General features: G+C 38.4%; 1 long non-coding RNA gene across 3 annotated transcripts; it reads left to right on the forward strand.

The window, feature by feature from the left end:
* The first annotated feature begins 2,526 nt into the window (after positions 1–2,526).
* LOC115299191 lies at positions 2,527–26,722 on the forward strand. Of its 3 annotated transcripts, none has more exons than XR_003912050.1 (3): positions 2,527–2,649; positions 9,975–10,122; positions 26,614–26,722. It is a non-coding gene; the product is annotated as an uncharacterized LOC115299191 (long non-coding RNA). The 3 variants fall into 3 exon arrangements; XR_003912063.1 differs by having other exon boundaries at positions 9,979–10,122; XR_003912084.1 differs by lacking the exon at positions 2,527–2,649 and adding an exon at positions 4,129–4,165 and having other exon boundaries at positions 9,972–10,122.
* Positions 26,723–27,326: the final 604 nt, after the last annotated feature.

Consider the following 27,326-nt stretch of genomic DNA (forward strand, 5'->3'; position numbering starts at 1 on the left):
TTAACGGCTCCGGGCTCCGCGCGAAATTTCCGTAATATTTGCCCCAAAGAATCTTTTCAGCCATGTCACCTTGACTCTAAATACGTGCATTGTACAGATAAGCAAAAGGCGCCGGGAGAGAAGGCTCTAGCAGCAGATCCCGTCTGCTCCAGGTGGCTGATTATCGTCCAAAAATCAGAGAATGCAAGAGCACATCATCAGATCTCATTTCGTGCATGGGAAACCCTGAGCCCATCAACATTAAAGTGACATTCTCAAGGTCACATAAAGCAGTAGTAAAACTGCTGCCTGATCTCTTGATTCCTGCTTTCCCTGCCTGACCCCCCTCCACCCTCCCGCCTCTCAAAATGTATTCCTTTACAGATGACAGGATCTAAGGCTGCCTGCAAAGAACGAGTCACTATTTGCTGTCATTGCAAATTATCAGGATAATTTTCAATGTGATATCTCCAGTTATCCTCCCAGGAATGAACTTCAGATCTTTTCTTGTGCTACCTCACAAATTCAGACAAGAGGATTCTCAGCAATCTCAGAGAGATAAGCTAGGTGCTAGAAACCCAGTTCACCTCCTGGCCTCTTGGGTCTCTGGGCAAAGGAATACTAGCACCCATCTTTTGAGGGAAGGCATTCCGGCAAAGCCAGAGGACTTGGAGAGATGAGGGTCAAAGACGGTGGGCCCGGGCTTGGAGAAATGCTGCAGGAGCTAGTGGGCAGGCAATCAACTTTCACCTTCTTGTAGCTATTAGAAATGGGACTGGTTTTCGTCCAGCAAACTGTACTACCCTCAGGCGTTCAGGGCTTGACGTTGTCGTGATTATGTCTCACTATTCACATTAATTATTTTAGGAAAAAGCACACACACACACACCCCTCCACGCTTTGAGTAAAAGGGAATCCAAGCCATTTCAGATTCTTCGTCCAGTTTCCTTGTTTGCCGTTGTTTATTTTTTTAAAGCCTGGGTTAGAATGTCGGTAGCCCCCAAAGTGTTTCTTTCTGAAGAGGCCACAAAGTAGTGGTCTCTCCCTTGTTCTTCTCATTCAAATTTTCTGCCTCTGTGTCTGTCTCTCTCCCAGTCCAAAAGTAGAAAAGAGGGAAACCTCAGCCTTCAACTGTCAACTGTTTTCCAAACACCAGATTAATGTTCCCCAGGACTCGGTAGTAACGTGACCTTTCTGTTTTCAGATGTGTTTTTCAACATGTAATCGTTTGTTTGTTATGTCTCTCAGCATGGAATAAGAAAAGCAGGGGGAAGGGGTGCCTGTAGCCAGAGGGGGGAAAATGGATTTGGGGCCTGTTTTTGTTCCCTGTTCAACACAGGAAAGCTCCAAGCATTTTATTTTTATTTTCCAGAAGATAATCCCCAGGAAAAAAAAAAATCCACAATACTGAAACTGAAAAGAAATCTGAGCATTTGATGAGCAACAATTTAAAAACAACATATCCCCAAATAAAAAAATCTAATACATGAATGTTTTTTTTAATGAGAGGGACTTCTGAGATGCTGGTAATCCGGCCCACTATTTTTTTTTTATTTAGATAGTTACATGAGAAGTATTTTTAAAAATTATTTTCAAGCTTTTTACTTATGATTTATGTCCTTTTTTTTGCATTGTTATGGTTCAATAAAAATGTTTTTAAATCTAAGGGGAAACCTTTGATGTGTGTGTGTATATGTCACTTTCTTCTAAAACTTCCTCCTAAGAAGTCTTCAAACCAGTATGTTTATGAACAATTTGATGTCTAAGCCATAGGTTCTGAATGAAATTGATAGCAGTATGCTTGAATTCGTTATTTGGCAGTCAGTATAAATATTGGATCATCGTTCCTAATACATCAAAACATCAAATAAGCAATGAGAGTTTAAGGCTCGTTTTAAGAAATACCTGAGGAAATACAACCACCACAACAATCAGACTTCATATTTTAAAACAGTATTTGATTAACACGGACTCCTATTAGAAAATGTTTCATCCCAAATGAGAATTTAAAAAAAGCATGTCACCCGTACTCAAAAGTGAGTTCCTGCGAGAGAGCGGCCAGTTTTAAACTTGGTTTCCCCCATAAAATACTATTACGCTGCTTTCATGGTTCGTGACTCAGTGTTTCACCAAGAACCTAAGACTACATTGCTGTCCCCACTTACTCAATAGTCTTACTGCTGGGATCCAGCTCACTAACGACGGGCTGTTGCGCCCCTACTCCTTATTCCTTCCTTTCTCTCACCGTCCTTGGCCAACGCACCCCGACTTCCCCCTACGCCCCCTTACACTTGGAGAACTCGCGATTCCCAATCTAGGAAATTATTTCCCGACAAATGGCTTTATTGTTGACTCTCACCCTCTTCTTTCTCTGTCCTTCGGTACCGATGCTTTATCACCCGGGAACCACTGCTACCCTCTCCCTGCCCGCACGGAGGCTTCGCCGCCCTTGACTTTACACAGGCCCTTCCGCGGTTTTATGATTGGTTGCTGTGGTTGGAATGTTTATAGATAATAAACAACTAATCCATTTCTGGGCTAATGACTTGCCCCACCCGCGTACCGCTTTAACGCCCGTAACTGGCTCCAGGATCAAGCCGAACCAGGGAGTTGCGGCCCGAAATCACCCCAACCTCTCTCCCGATTAATATCCAAGCGGAATAACCTAAGGTCAGCAGACGCGTTCACCCAGTTTCCAGATCCTCCCCCCGACCCCCCCCCCCACGCTCAACTCGGGCCCTGCTTCACCCACTTGTCTCCCACCTGGGCAAGGGACGGACCCCAAAGATGGGATGCCTTTGCGGGCTCTAAAGAGAGCGACACCGCAGTCGGGGAGGCTGGACGCGCTGCGACCTCAGCGCAGCCGCAGGGACCCGGCTCTGCCGGGGACCGACCCAGGCAGCCCTCGATTTGGCGGCGCGCAACCCCGGGGGCGGTGTGAACCGTGCTGGCGCTGAGCGAGGTCCGCCCGCGGCGGCGAGGAGGGCGCGCGTCCGCCCGAGCGCTCCCCGCTGCTCCCCGACGGCCGAACAGGGAGGCGGACGGGCAGTGTAGGAAGCTCACAGTCCAGTTGGCACGTTGGAATCTGGTCCGAAATAGAGAAAATGTATGTTCAGACTCCCCAGAGACCTGAAAACGGGTAGCATCTGCCAAACAGCATTCCGAGAACAGAGGAAACCAACGTCTGGCTGCGAGTCTTCTATCCACAAGGAGGCAGCTGCGCTTGGCCCCGTCAGTAGCCAGGGCAGGGGTGTGAGGACTGTGCCGGGGGCCGTGCAGGGGGCAGTGCAGGGGGCCGTGCAGGGGGCCGCCGGCACCGACCGCGGGCGTCTCCTACGGCGTTGCGCTGGGAGCGGCAGTGTCTGGTCTGGTCTGGAGCGCCCCAGACGACGTCCATGTTCACCATGGGCACTCCCTTTCCGTTCCCCAAGCACCCAGAGGGCGGAAGCCGAGGGAGCGTCTCCAGAGGAAGGTCCAACATCAACAACTCTCTCACGAGAGCCATTTCCAAAGGCCATGTCTCAGCTGCATTTTGAATGAATAGATTTCTCGTATTTAGACGGTAGTTTGAAAGCCCTGCAGTTTTGAATTTATAAATTTAATTTTACAAAGCTAATGTTTACGCGTCTTCCAGGATCTTTTCTAAGAACGCAAGGAAGGATCCTTAGAAGCACGCACTTCCCTGTGCACCCCAGGTGTGAGGTCGCTCCTCTTTATTATAAAGAGTAGGTGAAGACGTTGTTGAGTCAGAATTTATTTTCCTGGGTGGCCAGGTCTTCTTTCTTTCGCTAGTCATGATTTGCGAATCCCTTTGTTCCTTGGTGGTGCCTATCCTGTACAAGGGTGTTTACAGGCAGGGAGAACTTCCCACGTTCTATCATTCAGTCAACAACTGAATGCCTATGGGCCCAGGCATTGGGTAATTAAAAAATTACAGATTAAAAAAGAACAAAAATCTTTCTTAGGGCTTCCCCTCCAGCAGGAAGGATTGCTTGTATATTAGAACTCACTTTGGGCTGTAGGCTGAGAGAAAACGCGGTTTTAAATAAAAGCATAAAGCACAGTCCCCGCCACCTGGTTGAAACCTCTCTTGTCACCTAAGAGGTTTCTTTACTTTGTGAGCTTAAATCATACCGCCTGTCTTTCTCCAGCCCCTCTACAATGCGTCTGGTGCACTCAACAGCAGGTAAGACCCTCCCCCTCTTTCCCCTCACGGGGCCCATTTTCACGTGTGTGGTATTGGGGAGAAGGGTACTCCGTGCCACTCCCAAAAAACGTTGGTCATTATTCAAACCATGGAGTCAACAATTCAATATTTTTACTGCCCCCTAGGGAATCTTGGCCCCGTGAATCTTCAGTGACACCAGGCCAACTTCAAACCAAAAAGCAGGCCATGTTCCTCAGTGAGAGAGGGGATTTCCTGTCTTCATTGGCATCCCTGTTTGGACCCTCCTTCTACCTGGGATCTCACCCTTCCCCACCCCTCAGGGGACATAGGTGTTGCCTAGGGAAGAATTTGCAGCTTCTCAGGGTCAGCCAGGACTGGCCAGGCTTCTGCAGACAGTGGCTGATGCTGCTGGACGGTGTTTCAGTCCCTCTCTCTTTCTCAACGGAAAGCCTCCCCTTCCGTGGGAAGGAAAGTTGTCCTTTTTACACCAGGATAAAGAAGCTTTCAGGACCCTGGCGGTTTGGCCTGGCCTCTTTGTCAGCCTGCACTGGTGCTGCACAAGGATACTGATTTAATTGCAGCCTGATGAAGGGGAGAATTTAAAAAGATCCGCAAAGAAAAACTCAAATCAAAAAAAAAAAAAAAGGCAAAAAGCTCACCTCGACCTGTTTGATTATTTTCTCTGACATTGCTGTTTGATTTGAACCTGCCTCATCAGGAATAAAAATAAATAAGAACACAAAACGTTGACTGGCTCTCCAGCACTGAACGTGTGCATGGTTGGTATAGAGAAAAGAAAATAAAGCCTGCTTAGCTAATGAAAGGAAGAAGTAATTTACATAAATAGATCTTGAGAACAAGAAACAGAACGCACAGGAAAAGCCTGCTGCCACCACCAACCACTGCAGCTTCGCAGCCTCCAGGGGACTAGGAAGCGAGGAATGAGTGAGTCATCAAGGACAACACCCCACCCCACCCCACCCCACCCCTGCCAGCGTTCGACAGCCCTTAAAGCCAGGATGGAGCCCAACATCAAACAGCAGGGAGCTGGTCGTCATTTATTTGATCATCAAAGGAATGGGTAAATCAGCAAGGCGTTGATGTCTGCATTCCAGGTAGCTGAGACCTTTAGAAAGGTGTTTGCATTTCGCTGTGGCTTATTCTCAAAGTGACCGACAGCAGTCTGCAAAAGAAAGCTCTTACCTGCAGGCTGGCACAGCTGTTGCTAGAGCCTGGACCCTGGACCGGTAGAGGTGGTGTGAGCGAGACCATTCGCACAGGCCTGGACCTCCAGCCCAGGGGCCCCCCCGGGGGGGGGTGTCGTTTGCTAGGCAGGTGGTGGCTGAAGACTCTTGGGGTCGGCTGGGCTACTCTTCAGCCTCGGATGACATCCCAGATGCCTCCCCATGAGTCCACGAGGGTGTTCAGGCATCACAGCCTGCAGAAAAGGGAAAATGCCACTGAGTGTGCCAAGGGATTAGGTTGCAATATTGCCTGTGTGCATCTGCAAATTTCATATACAAATGTGGAGACAGTTGGTAAGAAAATCTTCTGGAGAGCTCTGGTTTCATTCCATTCATATTCTCTACCACCTCCCTGTCACTCCCACGCTCACCCGAAGTTGACATTTACTGAAACTTTACCCAGTATTCTTACTATCCAGTCTTGTTGCCTTCTTCCTTTGTAAGGTTGGGCTGCCTGCAAACTTGGCTTTAGAGTTAGCCAAGGGTCAATTCCAAAGCACAAAATTACTGGGTGTACCGAGGTGTGCTTTAAGGGAAACTTCCCCCAGTGCAGGCCTGGAGATGTGGAATACTGATTTGCATGTAGCAAGTCATAGATATAACTCAATTTTCCTTATCTCTTGAATGTAATATTAAAAACTAGACTGAGTAGGCTTTTTTCTTCTCTCTTCATTTTACAAGTTGTGCGAATTAAATAAATATCTGTTTCTACCTTGCTGCTGGGAGAATATCATTAAAGGATTTATGGCGTCACATTTTACCTTTGTACCCTAGAAGAGGGGTGCAAAAATAGGGGCACAATATGTCAGTATGTATAAAAAAAATTGGTGCATAGATTCAAGAACTTCCTTACCTGAATCTGGGGAAGAATGGATGTGTTTTATGAAAGAAACAGAACTCAGAATGTATGTTAGGCATTAATTTTGGTAAGGTGACAACAGAAGGCCTTTCGACTAAAATACAGTTAAAACAAAAATATTTATGGTTGACCTGATCAGAAGAATATAGTTCTCATGTCAGAGAAGAAAATTTCTGTTGATCCGGAGGTAGGAGCTGGGAAGGCTCACATGGAGACTGTCCCCCACTCTTCACTAGACATCAGCCTCCTACTATCTTGACTTGCAAACCTCAACTTTTCAGAGAACTGGGTTTCCTACTTCTGCCCTCGGTTGTTCAGGATTCCGTTCCTTTTCTTCTTATCCTCTCCACTTGCCAGTCCCAGGGTAACTTACAGCTCCCTGAAGTGGTAACGTAGGAAAACATTGCTCTATCCCCCTCCCCCACCAGGACTTAATCAGGTTTTCTCCAGGCATCATTAGGTCCCAAGAGTTGATAGATAAATGTATTCATACAGAGTGTTAATGGATGGCCTAATGTGTTCTCCTGTCCAATCTAGTATAGTTCCTCTACAACTGATGTTTTCAATGCCTTAGAAAAAGGTGGGAACGGAAGTGGAAATTCTAGGTGGCTTTGTTGCAAGAAGAGACTTCTGGGGGAGGTTGCTAATAAAGGACCTTTAACTACAACAATATCTTACCTATCTATTGGTTCCACTGGCCCAGGCAACCTCTATTAGTGAGTGAACGGCTGTCCTCCATATTAATAGTGAAACTCCTTCTTCAAAAGGAATTTGACTTGGAAGTCTAATATGTGAAACAAATTTAAAAAGAAGTGCCTTGGGTGATAGGTTGGGGATGGACTTAGCACCTGAAAATGAGGCGAGTAGCTGCCCAGCACGTTTGTCTCTTCCACTTCTTGGGAGCACAGTTTGAAAATCATTATTTTGCATGAGGCCAATATGGAAGATGTTGACATCACTGGAGACATAAGAAACAACCAGTTGGAAGTAGGGAGAAATTGTATAAGAAGCATTCTCAGTGACCATGAATGAAAATAATCACATATATGTATGTAATATGTATAGAATTAATAAATCCCATATTCATACATAGCTTCATAACTGTATTTATAAACAATGATTGCTGGAAAAGGGTTCACTTTTATATCTTCCTTAAACCAAGGGTCTGGTAATGTCACCATCTGTGTTGAGGAATGAACACTAGAAAATCAAGGTCTGGGAAGAGAGCCACGGGAATAAAATTCTGTGAAAGTTGTGGAGATATTTTTCTCTGTTATCCCCATTCGCAACAGGTCAGACCGCACTGATAACAGCTGCAGAAACAATTGGGGACCTTATTCATAAAATCAAAGGCACAATGCCAGATGGCAGCCAACCAAAGGAATTGGGGATGGAGAGGATTACAAAATGCTGGTGTTTTGTAACACAGGGAACAAGTCCTTTGGGGAATAAACATCCTTGTGTTTTTGCTACAACGTAGCAATCAAATATTTTTGCATGGAAAAGCACAATCAATAGAGTATAAAATGAAAACAATAAGTGTTTGTCAATTAGAAAGTTTATTCATGGAGAAAAACAATTTTCTTAGTAGAGAGTTTGATGGGCTGTCCAGGCTCTGCTCTGTCATTTTTCTTGTCTCTCTTCATAATCTCTATGTAATCCAGAAACAGCCAGTAAAAGAAGAGAATCTCTGCTTCTTTAATTACTTCCTGTAAATTTGACAAGTACTACCTCGGTCTCATTGGCTAGGCTACGTAGAAAGAGACCACTCTTTCAAAGACAGCACAATTATTTGGGTACACCTACTTCCCCAGCTATATATCATGCCTATCAGAGCTAAGTGCTTCCAACCTGCCTTCCCAGTATCTTAACATCTCACTTGAGCAGTAGGCTTACCTGTTAAATTTTACTTAAGTCCTTAGCTGGTAAATGTTCAACCCACTGATGATAATATATACCCATGGTCAGAAATAAATCTAAAAACAAAATCTATCAAAATTGAGGATAAAAAATAAAATCGGTCTTCATGATGAATCAGAATTATTGAATCCTATTCAATCTCACTCACTCTTGAATATTTTGTAACTTACTACTTTATACTTTTAACTTTGTACTTATGAGACTGTTCTCGGTGAAAGGTCCATAAGAATAAAAGTAAGCTTATAATAATTTCTTATGTGTTTTAGTTGGGAAGGAAATATACCATTAAGAAAAATAACCAAAACTAGGACTATATTACAATTATGGTAATTTAGTGAGTCACTAAACTTCTTAAGTCTGAAATACTAGTATTTTCCATAGAGTTCTGAGAAGAAAAAAAATCAAAAATTAAAAAAAAATTTTTTTAATGTTTATTTATTTTTGAGGGATAGGAGAGCAGGAGAGCGTGAGCAGGAGAAGGGCAGAGAGAGGAGGAGACACAGAATCTGAAGCAGGCTCCAGGCTCTGAGCTGTCAGCACAGAGCCCCATGTGGGGCTCGAACTCATGAGCCGTGAGATCATGACCTGAGCTGAGGTCGGCTGCTTAACCACCTGAGCCACCCAGGTGCCCCTAAAAAAATCAAATTTTTAAAAAGCATTAGTGCTGATATAGATAAAATAATATAGATTAACTTTTTAAAACTAGAGCTTTACTTATTTTTTTTATAAAGTTTATTTATTTATTTTGAGGGACAGAGAGTGTGAGTAGGGAAGGAGCAGAAAGAGAGAGAGAATCCCACGCAGGTTGCGGGAAGTTGACCCGAGGCTTGAACCCACCAAACTGGAAATCATGACTTGAGCAGAAATCAAGAGTTGGACGCTTAACTGACTGAACCACCCAGAAGTCGCTAGAAGTTTAGTTATTAGTTCAAGATACCATTTCCTAAGAAAAATCAGACCTTTATAATTAATATTGAAACTGTGGGCATTAATTTAAGTGCAAGATTAGTTACAAATATTCCAACTGAAGGGGTACGTGTGCAATGTACATTAAAGTTCTGTCTTGTATATTGTGAACTAAGAGGGATATCTGGCACCTATCTAATCAGTTTGATCCAGCCAATTGTATAGTTAAGACTCTCTAATGGATTCTGAAGGATTCTAGCTTATCTACTTCCGCTATCTATTGACCCTATAAAGCATTTGATTACAAACATGTACTCTATTATATCCTGGCTAATGCTTTAAGTTAGTATTGCTAGGCATAGTGCTGAGTTATGGATGAAACTTACTTTGATTCCCATGCTTGACCCTTGAGCATTACTTTATAGCATTATATAAAAAATATTTGGGGGCTTTATTGTCTCACAGTTTGGTATATACGTTGAACATGAAAGGAAGCTGTGGGGCATTTAGGAAGCAGTGACAAGGTGGGTGGGCTCTCATGTCATTTCTAATATGAGCAATGTTAAGTGGAGATGGACACCGTGATGAAACACAAATTTCGCAAACATACATTCAGTGAATTTGGAATGCTGCAGAAATGGGAGGTTTTTAAAATGAAACAGAAGAGTCCATTACAAATCCGTGATTCTGTTAATCTTTGTATCAGCAGATGTATCAGAACCAAAGGAAATATGGTAATATGTGCTCGTATCTGGAACACATTAAACTGTTGCAGTAAGACAATGCACATCTGCATATGTGATTAGTCATGCTTTAATTTTCCTTTAATGGCTGTGTATGGGGAGGAAGTGTTTGAAAAAATCTACCGCTTACTTTTTTATCCTTCTTAATTGAGGAGGAAGGTGGTGGAGATTCAGTCTTACCATCGAATAGTCTATCTCAAACTTGAAAGAAAGAATGGCACAATCAATCAAGGAATATTTGTGTGACAGACATTTCTATAAGGAAGTGAAGACATCCAGTCTCCATAAATGGGAAGATAATATGTAAGTACTTAAAATGTTAAATAACTATAAAGGAGACAAATAGATACATATTTGCATGGTACAAAATGCTGAACATATTAAAAGTCAGTAAATAATATTTGCCTCTAATAAAATATCTCTTGAAGGATACACAAGAAAGCTGATAACATTAGTTGCTTCCAAGAGGAACTTAACTGGTTGAAGGATGGGATTGAGAGAGATACATTTTTTAATATACACTTTTGCACCCCTTGCATTTTGAACACCAAGAATGTATTATGAAACCATATCAAAACTAACAAAATAAAGTAAATAAGTTCATGGCCAGTTTCTGAACTGATGATTCAGATGGATACCAGATACTTGGGGTTAGGTCTTAATGAAGAGACAGCAATCCGGATTTAATATTAAAAGATGGATATTTAAATGGGCTGAAATGAGGGGGTGACATTCCAGGCAGGACAACTGACATTATGCAAAAGTCCTAGGGAGGAGACTATAATACTCTTGTGGTCTCAGTAAGTAGATCAGGCAGACGATAAATAATTTGGGAGGTATGGCAAGAGATTAAGGTGCAGATTATGAAGGGCCTTGAATGCCAGGATAAGCCATTAATAATACAAACAGCAAGAAGCTTTGGAAATTTTTAGACAGGAGAAATCAGTCTCCGGTTAATATTTAGTGTGAATTGAGATGGGAGATAATGGAGTCAATATAACACTGAAGTTGTTATATTGTTATATATACACTCCAAAGAGGAAGTTGGGGTGTAGGTGTTGGGGCTAGTTTGTAAAGGTCAGAGCAAAGAGACGAAGACAAAGTCACAGTGAATGGAGCATGAGGACAGGAGGGCCAGTGTGCTGGAATCCCCCCAAAGAAACTGTCCTCGTGAGCATCTGATTCTTAAGGATCAAAAAAAAAAAAAAAAAAAAGAACAAAAAGAGGTTTTATTTATCGATTTGTAAGTAGTTATTGAGAAAGTATAAACCATATATTTTTGATGAGTGTACATATTCATGAGAATGGAAAGGTAGGAGTAATGGTAAAAGTGGTAAGAAAACAAAATTATATAATCCAGTATAATCAGTATTCTTTGAATGTTTACTATGTGCCAGAAAACGTATTAGGCATCGAGGACACAGCCTGAAACAAGACGACCTAATCTCCAACTTTATGGAGTTTATAGACCTCCTGTGAATATAGACATGAAACAGGTAATTAAAATGAGTGGATTATGTGTCACAGAAGGAGAAGACTGAGTGCTTGGGAAGTTTACAGCAATGAAAAGGATAGAAACAGATAAAATAGCCAGAAGAAGGTGGCAGGGACCTATGAAATGCTTTTTTTCCCCCCAACTGGATCCATAAGGTTTTGACGGCATATTGGAAAAAGTCCACGGCCAAGACAAGAGCAGGCCATTGATGATGCAAAGTTCTTGGGAGGTGGGATTAAGCACAGGTAGAGAAGAGGTAGAGGAGTTTATCTGCAAAAAATAAGGATTTTTTTTTTCCAGTGGGAAAGAAGAAAAGAAAACTACAGTATAGACTTAATGCTGCCTAGAGGTTGGGAGAAAGAAAGCCAGCAACATTCAATTCTGGGCCCTTCACCCTTCAAGTATAGATGGGGCCTCAGGAATAGGAGTCTGGAATGGCCATTGGGAGAGTATGCTGGGATGAACTGGCTTCATTCTATTTCCAAGGTTGTAGACTGCACAAACCCATGTCAACTCAAGGCAGTGGTACGGCGAATGGACGGCGTGCTCCCATAGAGCTGGAGTGGTGAAGCAGTTTGATATACCTCAAGACACCTCTCTTACCACTAATTAAAAACCCTAACAAAACATGCCCTAAGGTGGAAACATTTGAAAGCAAAAGGATTGTATAAAAGGCACTTCATTTCTTTTTCATATTATGTGAAAATAAGTTATATAATTGACTCATGTTGATAAACCTCTCACATAGTAAGCAGTCCTGATACAGTAAAAAAGAATAATTTTTAAAAAGCATGGATTGAGTTGGGGTGCCTGGATAACTCAGTCCGTTGAACCTCTGACTTCAGCTCAGGTCATGATATTTCGGTTGCTGAGTTCGAGCCCCACATCTGGCTTGTTTTTCTCAGCCTGTCAATGCAGAGCCCACTTCAGATCCTCTCCCTTTCTCTCTGCCCCTCCCCTACTTGCACTCTCCCAAAAATAAATAAATATTAAAAACAATTTTAAAATAAAGGATGGACTGAGTCAACACAGAGATTTCCAGCTAGCTTGGGGATCCCCCTGGACCTGTGTGATAGAATTATCAGAGAACGGGGCAGCAGACCTCTCAGGGAACGGATACCCTTCAGAGGGCCGTAGGTGGCTTTTGCCTGAGGGGCCTTGGAAGGCTAAGAACAGCTCAGGAGATGGAGTAATTTGGGAGCCTGAGTCAGGGGACTGAGTCCGCAGGTTTCTATTCCCAGCCCCAGTTTCAGATAAAAGCAACTGTGAAATGGGGTAGAGCCTTTGTGTCTGCCGTTCCCCAGTGCCAGACAAGACCTATGTATCCGGAAGGGCCGCACTGGCGTCTGCTTGTGGGGCAGCCCTGAAGGTAAAGGACACGCTGTCTCCTGCCCGCGGACGCCTCCCCCACATCTGCTCTCCTGACCAGGGGACCCCTTTTTCCTCTTTACTTCAGCCAAAGAAGAAAGCCCACCTCTCAACAGGCCACGGAAGATGAAGGATAGGAATGCAAAGCTGTGTAGATGATAATCAGGATTTATACTAGCACATTTAACACATTTAATAGTTTGGGGAGTGTAATCCAGATTTGAGTATCCAGAAAAAGGATAACTTCTGGCTAGAGACTGGACGGTATAAATCAAGCGTTTTCCTGGAAATACAGTGTTGATGGGGCCGCTGTAGTTCATGCATAGAAATTTTAATGAGAAAAAGCTACATATTATGTTGTCATATACTCCCTGGAAAATCTCTCTTTGCCATTTGGTTGTGAATGCATTTCCATTTTATTAAACCATGTTGCCTATCATTTTATATCATGTGATAAACTGCAGCTAAACACAAAAAGTTACTGCAATTTAAAAATAGATATAATTCCGTTATTGCCACATTTTACAGGGCATCAGAAGTCAATCTGTCCTCATTATTTTTTTTTAAATTAAATCTATCAGATAACCTAAGCCTTTAAAGCCCATATATCCTATTTTAATTAAAAAAAAATTCTGGTTGTGATCATTGTATAGAATTAAAGTCCCATGTAAAATATGGGAAGAAGGGAGGTAAGGGGAGGTCATCTAGTGTTACCTGATAAAAGAAGACAGTAATATTTAAAATGAGGTAAGTGTTGCACCGATTTATGATGTATTTTATCTTCAGGAGAAACCATAGTTTATCGTGGTGTCGTTCAGCTTGAATCGTCAGCTGTATATCTTTGACTTTTTGAATGTAACTGTTGAAAGGAAAAGACTTTCAGAGATGTGAGCTATGAGGCAGATCAAAAGCTTAAAGCAATTTTGCTTTGCTAGTTCAAATATATTTTTATTGAACATATTTTGTTGTCATGTGTGCATAAATATTATATAGCAGCGGTTAAAGAGGGTGAGGGTCCCAGAGTTGCTGTGTGTTGTTAGCTTAAAGGCAAGTAAGAGTTAAAATATCTTTATACTTTATATCATTGCAAACCGTTGGCTCTATTTTTCTTTTTTTTTTTTTTTTTACCGTCTAATTTTGCAGTGGCCACCCTTTTCCATAGGTGATTCCTATTGTAGAAAATAAAATAGATTCTTGATGTTAGATTCACAGACTAAATTTAACATTACATTTCAGGAACATAAATCGTTATGAGATATTAGTAAACATTAATGAGAGACTTTTAAGACGTTTATTAGGGTTCCACGTTCTATAGGAACCGATATGCCTAATCTGTACTGTTCGTTTTTGGTTTTTAACTTCTTTTTTTTCTGTCATTTTGTTTGTATTTCTTTGTTGTTTCCAACTGTTAACACTGTAACTAGCCATTAAACAATTAAAGCTTGTTAACAATCAATAATCTGACAGCAACTTGTGAGTTTGAGTTAGATCTTTTTTTTTTTTACTTCAGCTTCAGATTTTCTCACGATAGCATTTTCCTTCTCTTTAAATATCTTTTAGAAACCAAGAAAAATATTTTTTCTTTAACTATTGGAATTAATTTATCTGATTTTTAACATTTGCCTTTTTGGAAGTTGGTTTCAGTTTAGAGTGGAATAATGAAAATAAGCTATTAAAAGTCAGGAGGGTTACTAGGAATAGGAGTGAACTAGCAATGCTATAGTCTGAAGACAGGAAGGAATTTAAGCTATTTAAACAGTCTGGAAATTAATCACAAAGGATTTAAGTTATTGGATTCAGAAATATTTAGTAGAAAAGACAAAGAAGAATATGAGGAAATATTCTACTGTTTGTCCTATACTTTCAATCTATAGTCTTTTCATTTTTGTTTTTAAAGACTACGGTTGATAAAGCGATCAGACGTTAATTGGCTTTTCTGTGTCTCCTTCACTGACGTATTTTTAAAGAATAAATGCCTAAAATGTACTCTTCCTAATGTCATCCTTGGTACCCTCAATAGAGATAATGACTTGAGGTTTTAGGGGGGAAAACAAAATCAGGGCTCATAAAATACATGTTCTGGTTCCTTCCTCCAAAAGGCACAAATATAGGTTCTTCACTGCCGTGTTCTCACCTCTCTGTAAAACAGAAGAGCAACACAGGTTTTCATAAAAGGACTTAAGAAGCGGTACAACAGCCTAGTGTTTTCAGTGGGTGTAGCAATTTATACAAGGACCTTGGAGACTCTCATACAATTCTTCGTATTATTTAGAAACAGCAGCTTGAAGGATTCTGATGTCTTGTATATCTTACCCAGACTTTATTAGAATGTTTACAAAAGGACTCACTTCATAACTCACATCCTTTCTTCAAGCAGTAACTATAAAGCAGCAAACATATGACAGATGTGTGTCTGTGCGTCTTTTCTGTCTTGTTTAGGCTTTATAGAAAGTTTCTTTTTTTTTCTTTTAAGAAAATCATTAGGGGAGGATCATTTCACATTAACATGGATTCTTTTGTTTGTACTCTTTTTTCTTTTTTTAAGCTGGCTTGAAAATGTATTTTCCTTAGGAAAATGTATTTCCTCAGAGAAAATATCATATAAGTTTCTGTATTTAATGTAGGTCACTCCAAACTAAAGTCACTTTTACTATACGTTATGGTAACAAAATACCTTTTAATATTTTCACCTTATTTTATCCTTTGCTCATTCAGAGACTTTTTTTTTTTCAAAGTCTTTCCCCTCCTACCCTTTTTTTTGGTACTTTAGAAAGGTGAACATCTGATTGAATAGGTTTTAGAAATTAAAAAACATCTCATGAAAACATTTAAAAAAAATGAGTCTTTAGAATTTTTTACACTTAAACAGGAATTATTATAACTGATATAGATATAATTATTATAATATATATACCTAGTATGTATACTGAATGAAACAATGCATGAGGATAGATTAAGTAGGAAACAAATACTGAATACTAGAATTGTAAACAAAAATAAATCCATTTATTTAGAAAACATTTATTCATGATATTTTGTAAATATGTTATTGGCAGATATTGCATTAAATATTTTAATTTTACAACCTAAACTACACTATCAACTATTTTAATTTCTCATTTTCAGAAAGGACTCAAATATACTACATATGATAAAATATCACTAATCCATATTCCACTCATTTATCCATTTGTTTAAATGGCAATAAATTATTTCCACTAGTGATCCCTTTTAGTGGAATTAGTTAAAAATTTAGAGGTCAATGTTTATTAAAATAATTAAAGTGAAAAAAATTATTTTGTGAAAATATGTGAGTCCCAAGGATGAAGGAAAAAAGAGAAATTTAAAATGAGCAGTTTTTAGTGCGTCCTCAATGTTGAAATACAGCACATTCTTTCCCTGTAAAATCTTTCTGCTAATTATAGTTTATGTGTTAAATTTGAATGAGCTAAAGTATTTCATTATATTATAGTATTACAATATTTTATTATATATTTAATATTTTGATGTATTTAGACTTATCAATTCTTAACGCGGTAAATTTTCAAATATCCGGCATTTTGGAATCATAAACAACCATTTCTTAAAACATGATATGATTTTGAGTGCACATGATTGAACTGATGTCTTTACCTCCTTTCCCCCCCTATTTTCTCTTGTTTCTGTGTTCTTCATTTTTCTGGGAAAAACGTTTTCCATCATGTTTATCATTGTGGTCTCATTTATTAGGCTTTAGCTTTCAGATGTATTTTAAGATTTTTTTCTCACAGTAAATTCTTCTTTGACATTGCATAAAGTGTCAGTTTATATTGTTTTAGGAGCTGCTTGATGGTTTAGGGGGGACTTTTTCTAAATTCTTCCTAACAAGTTCATTAAGTGCCTTCCAATTAACTGACCTCTTCAGACTTTTGATAACCCTTTACTACAAGGGAAAAGCATTTAGGGCTCATTAACATTTTTTAAATAGTAAGCTTTGTTAATAAAAATAATAAAATGGTTGTAATAATTTTAATGATCGTATTAATGTATTTTATGACTAATTTATAATCCTCTTTTAAACTGTTTTTCTTAGAAATTTCATATCTTTCTGTTACCTATCTTGCTGGCTATCGAAGTCAATTATTTGCTATTATGAAAAAACTATTCAAATCTTCCAATGTCCTAAAACCTAACTTCATTATTTGCATTTCACTGTAGTCATGCTATATTTGAGAGAAAGGTCACTATACTCTCATAATTTAAAAGCATTCAGAGTAAAAACGCTTTTACTTTAAACCATATTAAAATTATTAGTTAAGTATTTTAATAACCAGCATAAAAATATTTGCAATAACTAAGCATGGTTCCCATTAAATTATTATTAAATTTATGATTAGTACCCAATGTCAAAGTAAAACTTAAGTCTAAATGGCACAAACGGAAAAGTTACCTGAAGCTAACCAACTGATTATTATGGGACTTACTGTCTTTTCCTAGAAGCCAAAAACCATCGTGTTGACTGTATTATTTTATTATGTATGTTTTTCTGATCATTAAACATGCATACTTCATGAAGAATGGCATTTTATGAATTGAAATAGGTCATTGGTAAAAGGTAGAAGGCATTGTCAACTTTCAGTCTATATAACAGTTAAGGGCAATTGTAAAAATGTATTATCATTTTGAATTTTGATCATGTGCCTTTTTAGTGCTGCACAAAAATCAAGCCTTTCTGCCTGCTACATTGTCACAATTCTTCCATCAGAAGACAGGACTATGAAAATCTGCAATAGCCTTCAATGTGACTTGATGAATAGCAAGAGAGCTTAGTGGAAATGTTGAACTCCTTCATGATTAAAAAGCAAACCTTTAATGTAGTTTTTGTTTACCATGTCATAAGTGCAGCGTTGGAAGTTACTGCCAGAGAGTCATTGGAACAGGCATCAGTACGGGAATGTCAGCCAGCCAATGCTTTGAAAATGATTCAGTTCCTCTAGCCTTATGACTAAAATAATATCCAGTGGCTCCAGCCCCAAGCCTGGTTAATGCATCTGTCCAGAACACATAATTACTCGGTCATAACATTCCCCCGGCCACCAGCCAACAAACCAATCAGCATTTCTTCCTAACTTACCAGAATTTTTGCTGTGTCAAACTGTTTGATCTCTAGGTAGTAAAAATGCAGAAAATGGAAGGACACTGCCCTGGAAGGTTTTAATTTAGAATAGTTTCTCATGGAAATTAAATTTGAAGAGAAACATGTTTTTGTTGTCTTGACTGAAGTTGAAATTTTAATTTGGTATCCCTTTGCATATCGTGTAGTTTATTTTTTCTTTATAAGCTCACGTATTTTAGTCATTTCAGTGTGGAAGTAGTCTGACAACAAAATACTGGTAAATATATCTCTAGTTACTACTAAAATGATTTTGTTTCCAAAATATTACGAATATAGTGGCAACATTTGCTTCTTGATTAACTTAAATATTGTTTATGCATATATTTATATAAACAGAATTTCTCATATCATCTTCAGATGATAATTGCAAAAGTATGTATCTATTCACATACATGGATGGGAGCATATAGTCTAAGTTTCTACAATCATTACATGTGAAAATTGAATAATTGAAATTATTGTAGATTAAGTTATGTTATTTTCCCATATTTTTCACAGACTAGTCTAAAAATGTTTCAAAATGGATTTCAAAAATCATTTTTTTATGAGGTGAGATTTCACTGAAGTGTGAAATATAATCTTAGTCGTAAAGAATGAATAGATTTAAGCAACCAGGGGAGTGAGGAAGAACACTCCAGATAAAAGTGAAAGGGTGTGGGAAGAAGTGTTAAGTGTGAAAGAAAACGGCACATTCAGGACAGTATCAGAAAGTTGGTCTTTCCAGAGTGCGAAGAGCACAAGAGAGGGGCATGGGAGATGAAGTTGGGATGACTGGCATGGGAGAGGTTGTGAACGACCTTGTATACAAAAACAAGCATAAATATTAAGATTGATAATTTGAAGAAATGACATTGGAATACTTCAAGGGGTTAAGTCATGGGCACATTTGAAATTATTTTCTCAAGTATTTATCCCCTCTCAAATTCATCTTGTACCAGATGTAGATGGCAACGTGCCAACTGGATTATGTTCTTGGCTTCATGTCTGGTAGGAGTAGAAACAAGCATAGAACTACTCTATTCTCACAAATCCTTGGTAAATTTTCTATAGCACCCCTTCTTTTTTAATTTATTATTCTTGTGTTTATTGTCAAGTTGGTTTCCATATAACATCCAGCGCTCATTCCAACAAGTACCCTCCTCCATGCCCATCACCTCTTTTCCCCTCTTCCACAACCCCATCAACCCTCAGTTTGTTCTCAGTATTTAAGAGTCTCTTATAGGGGTGGCTGGGTGGCTCAGTTGGTTAAGCTTTCGACTTCGGCTCAGGTCATGATCTCACGGTTTGTGGGTTCGAGCCCTGCATCGGGCTCTGTGCTGACAGGTAGCTCAGAGCCTGAAGCCTGCTTCAGTTTCTGTACCTCCTTCTCTCTGACCCTTCCCTGCTAGGGCTGTCTCTCTTTGTCTCTCAAAAATAAATAAAAAACATAAAAAATTTTTTTTTAATCTCATGGTTTGCCTCCCTCCCTCTCCTTATCTATTTTTTCCCCTTCCCCACCCCATGGTCATCATCTGTTAAGTTTCTTCTGGTTCACATATGCATGAAAACATATGGTATGTCCTTCTCTGCCTGACTTATTTCACTTAGCATAACACCCTGGAGTTCCACCCACATTGCTACAAATGGTCAGATGTCATTCTTTCTCATTGCCATGTAGTATTCCATTGTATAGATAAACCACATCTTCTTGATCCATTCATCAATTGATGGACATGATTTGGCTATTGTTGAAAGTGCCACTCTGAACATTGAGGTACACGTGCCCCTGTGCATCAGCACTCCTGTATCTCTTGGGTAAATCCCTAGCAGAGCAATTGCTGGGTCATAGGGGAGTTCTACTGTTAATTTTTTGAGGAACCTCCACACTGTTTTCCAGAGAAGCTGCACCAGTTTACATTCCCAAAAACAGTATAGGAGGGTGCCGGTTTCTCTGCATCTTCACCAGTACAATAGTCTCTTGATTTGTTCATTTTAGTCACTCTGACTGGCATGAGGTGGTATCTCAGTGTGGTTTTGATTTGTATTTCCCTGATGATGAGTGATGCTGAGCAACGTTTCATGTGTCTGTTGGCCATCTGGGTGTCCTCTTTGGAGAAGTCTCTGTTCATGTCTTCTGCCCATTTCTTCACTGGATTATATGTTTTTTGGGTGTGGAGTTCGGTGAGTTCCTTGTAGATTTTGAATATTAGCCCTTTATCCAATATGTCATTTGCAACTATCTTTTCTCATTCTGTTGGTTGCCTATTAGTTTTGTTGAATGTTTCCTTTTATCTTGATGAGGTCTCAATAGTTCATTCTGGCTCTTGATTCCCTTGCCTTTGGGGATGTATTGAGTAAAAAATTGCTGCGTTTGAAGTCAAGGAAGTTGTTTCCTGCTTTCTTCTCTGGAGTTTTGATGGTTTCCTGTCTCATATTCAGGTCCTTCATTTTGAGTTTATTTTTGTGTATGGTGTAAGAAAGTGGTCCAGTTTCATTCTTTTGCCTGTTGCTGTCCAGTTCTCTGAGCACCATCTGTTAAACAGGCTGTCTTTTTTCCATTGGACACTCTTTTCTGCTTTGTCAAAGATTAATTTGCCATACATTTGTGTGTCCAATTCTGGGTTTTCTATACTCTTCCATTGGTCTATGTGTCTATTTTTGTGCCAGTACCATACTGGCTTGATGATGACAGCTTTGTAGTAGAGGCTAAAGTCTGGGATTGTGATGCCTCTCATTTTGGTTTTCTTCTTCAATATTTCTTTGGCTATTCAGAGTGTTTTGTGGTTCCATACAAATTTTAGGATAGTTTGTTCTAGCTTTGAGAAGAATGCTGGTGTAATTTTTATTGGGATTGCACTGAATGTGTAGATTGCTTTGGGTAGTATTGACATTTCAACAATGTTTATTCTTCTGATCCATGAGCATGGAATGTTTTTCCACTTCTTTGTGTCTTTTTCAATTTCTTTCATAAGTTTTCTATTGTTTTATCATACAGATCTGTTACATCTTTGGTTAGGTGTATTCCTAGGTATTTTATGTTTTTTTTTATGCAGTTGTGAATGGAATAAGTTTCTTGATTTCATTGGTGTATAAAAATGCAATCAATTTCTGAACACTGATTTTGTATGCTGCCACTTTGCTGCATTCATGGATCAGTTCTAGGAGGCTTTATAGCACCACTGATAAAAGATCATGTTATAGAACAAATTTTGTCTTCTGATACCTGGTTACTGAACATTCTGGAGGAAGAGCACAGGAAATGTCCCTCTGAGTTCAAGAGGAGAGAATGCTCATATGAATATTATATATACCTGCATACATGCGCATAATGCTTTCTGCCTAGTGTCTTTGTGTACTCTGCGGTACCATCATGTATATCTGTGTGTGGACGTCCGCATATGTAGTTTATGGGCTGGTCTTCCTTCATCTGTCATTTCATTTCCCATGTGCCATTCACACTGCTGTTCACATGTCAAGACCTTGAAGTATTTATCAAGATACTGTAATATATAACCAATATGAACCATCTCTAAGACATAACTGCTTTCCTTTTTTAGTAATTGAATATTGTATCATTCCAAAAGTGACTTGAGCTTCCACTTGTGTTGATAGTGACTAGCTCTGACCAAGAAGGTGATTCCATGGTGAGAATGTGTAAAGTGCAAAGTTGTTCCTGCGAGCGAGAATCTTCATGTTTACATCAACTATATCCTTAAAAGTAGATCTAGTTTTTAAAGATTCTTGTTGGATAGGTTGCCATAACTCTCAAAGTGATAAATAAATTTAAGAAACTACTTTAAAGAGAAAAAGACATAGTGTTCATGAATTACTGTTGTCTCTACAATTAATAAACTCTATATGATTTTAGCAATTCAGTGATTTCAGAGAGTGAATATCAAACATGGAACTTTCCATTTTGAAGTAATGGAATTGATGCTCTAAGGCAGCTCTCTCCAATAAAAATAGAACAAGAATCTTATATGTAATTTTGAAATTTGTAGTTGCTTAATGGCTGTATCAGAACAAATTTTTAAAAAGCAGATGAAATTAATTTTAATAAGATTTTATTTAACCAAATATATCTGTAATATTGAATCAATAAAAAGTATTAATAAGATTTTTGTATATTAAAAAATTAAGTTTCTTAAATCCAATGTGCTCATGCTATTCATAACAAGTCTCAATTTAGAATAGCCACATGTGGCTAGTGACTACTGTATTATACAGCAGAGCTCAAAGTGAGAGAGTTGAACTCATTATGGGATTCTAGCTTGGAGGCGCATTTAAAATTGATGTGTACCTTTATGTTTTAGTCCTTGGATAGCAAGGTCACAAAGACATTCATCATAGTTTTTCACTTAAAAATTTTTTTTTATTTGTTTTGGGAGAGATAGAGATAGGGTGAGAGAGGGAGAGGGGTAAAGAGAGAGGGAGACAGAAAATCCCAAGCAGGGTCCCTGCTGCCAGCGCAGAGCCCAGTGCAGGGCTTGAACCCATGAAACCTGATGTCATGACAGTGAGATCATGAGTCAAAACCAAGAGTTAGATGCTTAACTGATGGACCTACCCAGATGCCCCATCGAAGAAGATTTTTTATCAGATACTTTAATCTTTTAGATTCACCCACATAATTACCATATTTAAAAAAAATATTTCTTGAGTTTCTGAGTTCCCTTATTGATAAATTTTATTCAGCCTGAAAAATATCTTAAATGCAAGTCTGCTGGAAATGAATTTTCTGTTTTCACTGGCCTAAAAAATATCTTAATTTCATTTCATCTTTGTCTTTGTTTTTTTAAGTACATTGTAATATTATTATGCTGGTTAAAAAAAAGGTTTACTTATTTTTACTTATTTTTGAGAGAGAAACAGAGCATGAGCAGGGGCGAGGAAGAAAGAGAGGGAGACACAGAATCCAAAGAAGGCTCCAGGCTCCAGGCTTCAAGCTATCAGCATAGGGCCCAACGTGGGGCTCAAACTCATGAACCATAAGATCATGCCCTGAGCCAAAATTGGACACTTAACCAACTGAGCCATCCAGGTGCCCCTCATCTTTATCTTTGGAGGATAGTTTGACTATGCATATAATTCTGACTTTAATAAACCATTATTTTATTTAAATACTTAAAGTATAGCTTTAAATATAGCTTTCTGGATCATTTTTTGTTTTTGTTTTTATTCTTGCTTATGTTGTTTGTGTTGAGGGGTCAGATGTTAGTCTGTTGTCTGTTTGAGGGTAATCTGATCTTTTTTATGTTAATTGCTGTTAGGATTTCTCTTTCGGTTGGTTTTCAGCATTGTTTTCAACATCAGTTTAACCATAATGTGAGCAGGTGTTGATTTCCTTTTTAGTTCTTCTTCCTTGTGCTTTGTATGGTTTCTTGAATATGTGGCTTGATTTCTTTGATCAGTTTGGTTACATACTCAGCCATTTTTTCTTTAGTATAACTGCTGGTCCATTCTCTTTTGTTCTTCTGGAATTCTCATTATATTCATCTTAGGCTTTCACACTATTTCCTTTTATAATTTTTCTTTTTCCTTTCTGTTTTTTTCATTCTTTAGTCTCTCCATGCTTTATTCTGATCTATATCTGACCTATATCTCAGTTTGATAATTTTCTCTTCAATTATCTTTAATGTATTGTAAGGTCTATTCATTGAGATTTTAATTTTGGTAATTAGTTTTCTTTAATGTTCTGGAATTTCTATTTTAAGAAGTAGATTTCAGTTCTTTACTAAAATTTATAATCTTATCATTTATGTCCTTGAGCAGAGTAGGTGTTAACTCCAAATCTGAAGTTCTTATGGATCTGTTTCTATTGTTTGTTTTTGCTGTTTTTCAATAGCATTGCTTTTCTGTGCCTGCTTTTCCCCAAACCCCCTCCCCCAGATAATGTGTTTACAGAGTTCCCTTAAAAATATTCTGGAAAAGAAGATAATGCCATAATTTCCAGAGAGGATTTACTTTTCTCTCAACCAGGCATCTGGGAGCATTGGCAGGATGGGGATCATCTTGAGCTGACTTCATGTATTGAGATGATTTTAAGCTGACTAGTTCCTGCTAGTCCTCTACACTACCCTTCATTCGTATCCTGTCCTTCACCCTTATTATCTGACTGGACAGGCCTCCAGCGTTCCAAACCAAAGTAAGGCATAGAACTGGGAACTCCCTGTGGTAGGCTCTAGACTGTTTCTGTTCTGTCAAAGGCACTACTCACTCTCTCTCTTCTTCCAAACTGGGGGAGGGACAATGAAAAGTGGTTACAAACCTGGGCACACTTTTCTGGTTCTCTTTTGTACCTTAAGATCCTGAACTAGTAACTTTTCACTAACATGTTGGCTCTCCCATGCCTTAAACATTTTATATGTTTTTCTGACACATAGCAGAGAACTACTCCAAATTAGCTAGTCTACCATTGTCCCTTTAAATCTTTCTAATTTCTAAAACTGATGTTATTTTTGTGCATTTTATGACCAAACTTACCTCACTGCAGCAGCAACTTATCTATCTTTGGTTGAAGCTGATCTAACAGATTAAGGCAGAATCCCTCTGTGCTAAGCATCATATATTTTAAATATATTCATATTTTTCACCCCGATTTCTTTTTTCCATTCAAAGTTAAGCAGAATATATCTCAAAAGCTTTTTCATTACTTTAGCTTTTCTTTGAGAGAAAGTAAATATTTTCCAGGTATATGATGTATCCCCAAAATTATCTTGAGATTGTAGTATCTCAGTAAAATATATGTCAAATATTAACTTATACAGAAGTCTTAAAGGTACTTTTGTTTACAAATTATTTAATATGAGCAATTTTAGTATAGTTTTTGAAAACAATTGGTGTGTTTCTTTTCTTCACGTGTAGCATGTTTTCTAACTGCACTGTTATTGTTTCAGACAAATATTTTGGTTTGTGTTTGACTTTTTTTGGCTAATTTACTTGCCAGAGAATGAAATGACATTTGGAAAAAAAAAAAACAAAACTCTGAAGATCAATTATAGTAGCAGAGTTCTTGGAGTCTAATGGAGATGTTCATATAGTGTTTGTGAGTGCTTTATATATTCAGAGAAACTTGATATACCCCAGACTCAGCTAATTTAGAAGAAGAAGAGATATGATTTGATTTGACTAGGAATTCTCAATCCTATTTCCCTTAACTCTGAGCTCCTCTAGCTAGCATGTATATAAGAGTCAATTTATGCACTCCTATTCCATATACTTGCCTTGCTGTCTGACAGGAGAGGTCCCTGTTTCTATAGACAAACAGGCTTACTGTGGTAGCTGCTCACTATTTCCTCATGTTGTTTATGGGCATGCCCCTAAAACATCAGCTCTCCATCCTCACTGAACATCTTCTCTAGCCCTGTGGCTTCCCTATCTGAGAAGCAAGATACTAAGGTATCCACTGGGAGCCCCCGCATGTGCAACTGATAAGTGTTAATAATGCCCTTGGGGTGAATTTTGAACAAGGAAAGGGCTGGTAGATAAATTCTACTTTCTTCCTCCATCATAAAAGGACTGTTTCGAGACTGAGTGCCTTCATAAATGCACACTGAAGATATCTTGTGAAAATGAGCGATTTGCTCATCATGAAGACGTGTCCCCCATTGCTTGTATTTGATCTCCCTCCCTTTTCCCCTCATGCCTATGTTTCTGGATAGCATTCCTCAATAAAGTGTTAGTACATCTGTTTTTGCCTGGGCTCTGTTTCTAAGAAATGATCCTAAGATAGGCTGTATCAGCAACATAATGAATATTTATGACTGTGATATTGCTAGCATAGTAGTAGATTCTTGGTAAACCCATGTAAAATATTGATTAAAGACTTACACTTACCAGAAGGTATGTTGATAAAGATGTTTAGCCAATTGAAGTTTAAAATAGTAATAATAGCAAAGATTTAGTGAAGATTTATTGCCTGCCAGATACTGTGATAATGTTTTGCAACTGTTATCTCTGTTGGCTTTTAACAGTCCAACTGGTTGGTACTACTATTAACCCGATTTTTACATATGATGAAAGTCAAGTTCCTAGTGATTAAATAACTCATTAAGATCATGAGTTAGTGTCAGAAGTGGATTCAAATGATACAATTCTTTAAATTCTTGACCACAAATTTGTCTGCCCAAGTTTTTATTTTTTCTTTGTATATTTCTGTTTTATTTAGTTTTGTGGGTCATGATTATTGGAAAGTTTAAAAAATCTATTCCATTTCATCTATTAAACAGCTGAGGAAATATCAAAAAAATGATTAATGTTGTTACTACAACTAATGAATAAGACATCGGTTAATTAAGGTTAATTATCAAAGTCACAAAACTGATGTTTTGCTGAAGCAAGAAAAATGTGAATACAAGTAGGTGTTTAAAAGCAATTCCTTATACACTATCTTAATCATCCCAAGAAATACTGTATTATTACATTATATTATCAAGAACATTCAACCTGATTTTCCACTTCAAGTCAACGCATTTAAACAGATAAATTTTTTTAAATATTAGCAAATTAAAAAAAATAGTTTGAAACAATAAGAACAGTACAATCACATGACTAATTTATTATTCCTTTTCTGTTGGTGAGAAACATTATGAGAATGACATTATCTTAGCAAAATGCTGCTAAATCAGAATATAGATGATATAAAATTTATAAGTAAATGTTCTTAGAATCTGTTTGGCTTGAAATGGATTCTAAATAGATCAGCATACATCTCAGTATAGCTGACATACCAAGTATTTTCATAATTAAACAAACATCCAACAAGTTTGATCCTACTGTCTGTTTGACCCTATTTTAGGTGCTGGAAATATGGAAGTGAAAAAGACACAAAATTCCTGCCCTTATGAAGACTGCATTCTACCAAGGGAAATAAACAATAAAAAAAGAATTTTTTCAGGATGAGAGAAGTACTGTGAGACATAATAAATCATTGTGGAATAACAGCGCTTGATGAAGTGGCCATGCCTCTTCTCCAAGCTCCTTCATGTTGTAGACAAGATCGAGAACAAGAAATCCCAGTTGATTTTACCCTACTTTACACAATAATCAGAAGGAAGCCCAGCCCTCTCATTCAGGTTTTCTAGTTCTTGGTCAAGTATTCTTTAGCAATGTTTTATTCACTATGTCTTTGTATGAATACAAGAGAATGATTCAACTCCAGATGTCCACAAGGCTTCTTTCAATCTCATATTTTTCAGGTCTTTATTTCAACTTCTCAGTCTTTCCTGTCATTTTATCTATATGCCCTCCATCTTGAAAGGTGGGGTTGGGGGCACTGTCCTCCTGTGCATGTCACTTATGTAGGTCCCACTTGGAGAACTTTGACAATTGCAAGCAACACTTCCCTTTCCAGGGGGAGTACATACAGCTCTGGGAGCTATAGTCATTGTATAATTGTGTAGAAGTCATTAACTTGATTCTCTCCACCTTCCCCCCTCCCCAATGTTAAATTGCACCATCAGGGTGATCATAAATGACCTTCAGGAGTTTAAAGAAACACCATCAGTAGAT

The sequence above is a fragment of the Suricata suricatta genome, chromosome 1, assembly GCF_006229205.1.
Source record: "Suricata suricatta isolate VVHF042 chromosome 1, meerkat_22Aug2017_6uvM2_HiC, whole genome shotgun sequence".
NCBI classification, from domain to species: Eukaryota; Metazoa; Chordata; class Mammalia; order Carnivora; family Herpestidae; genus Suricata; species Suricata suricatta.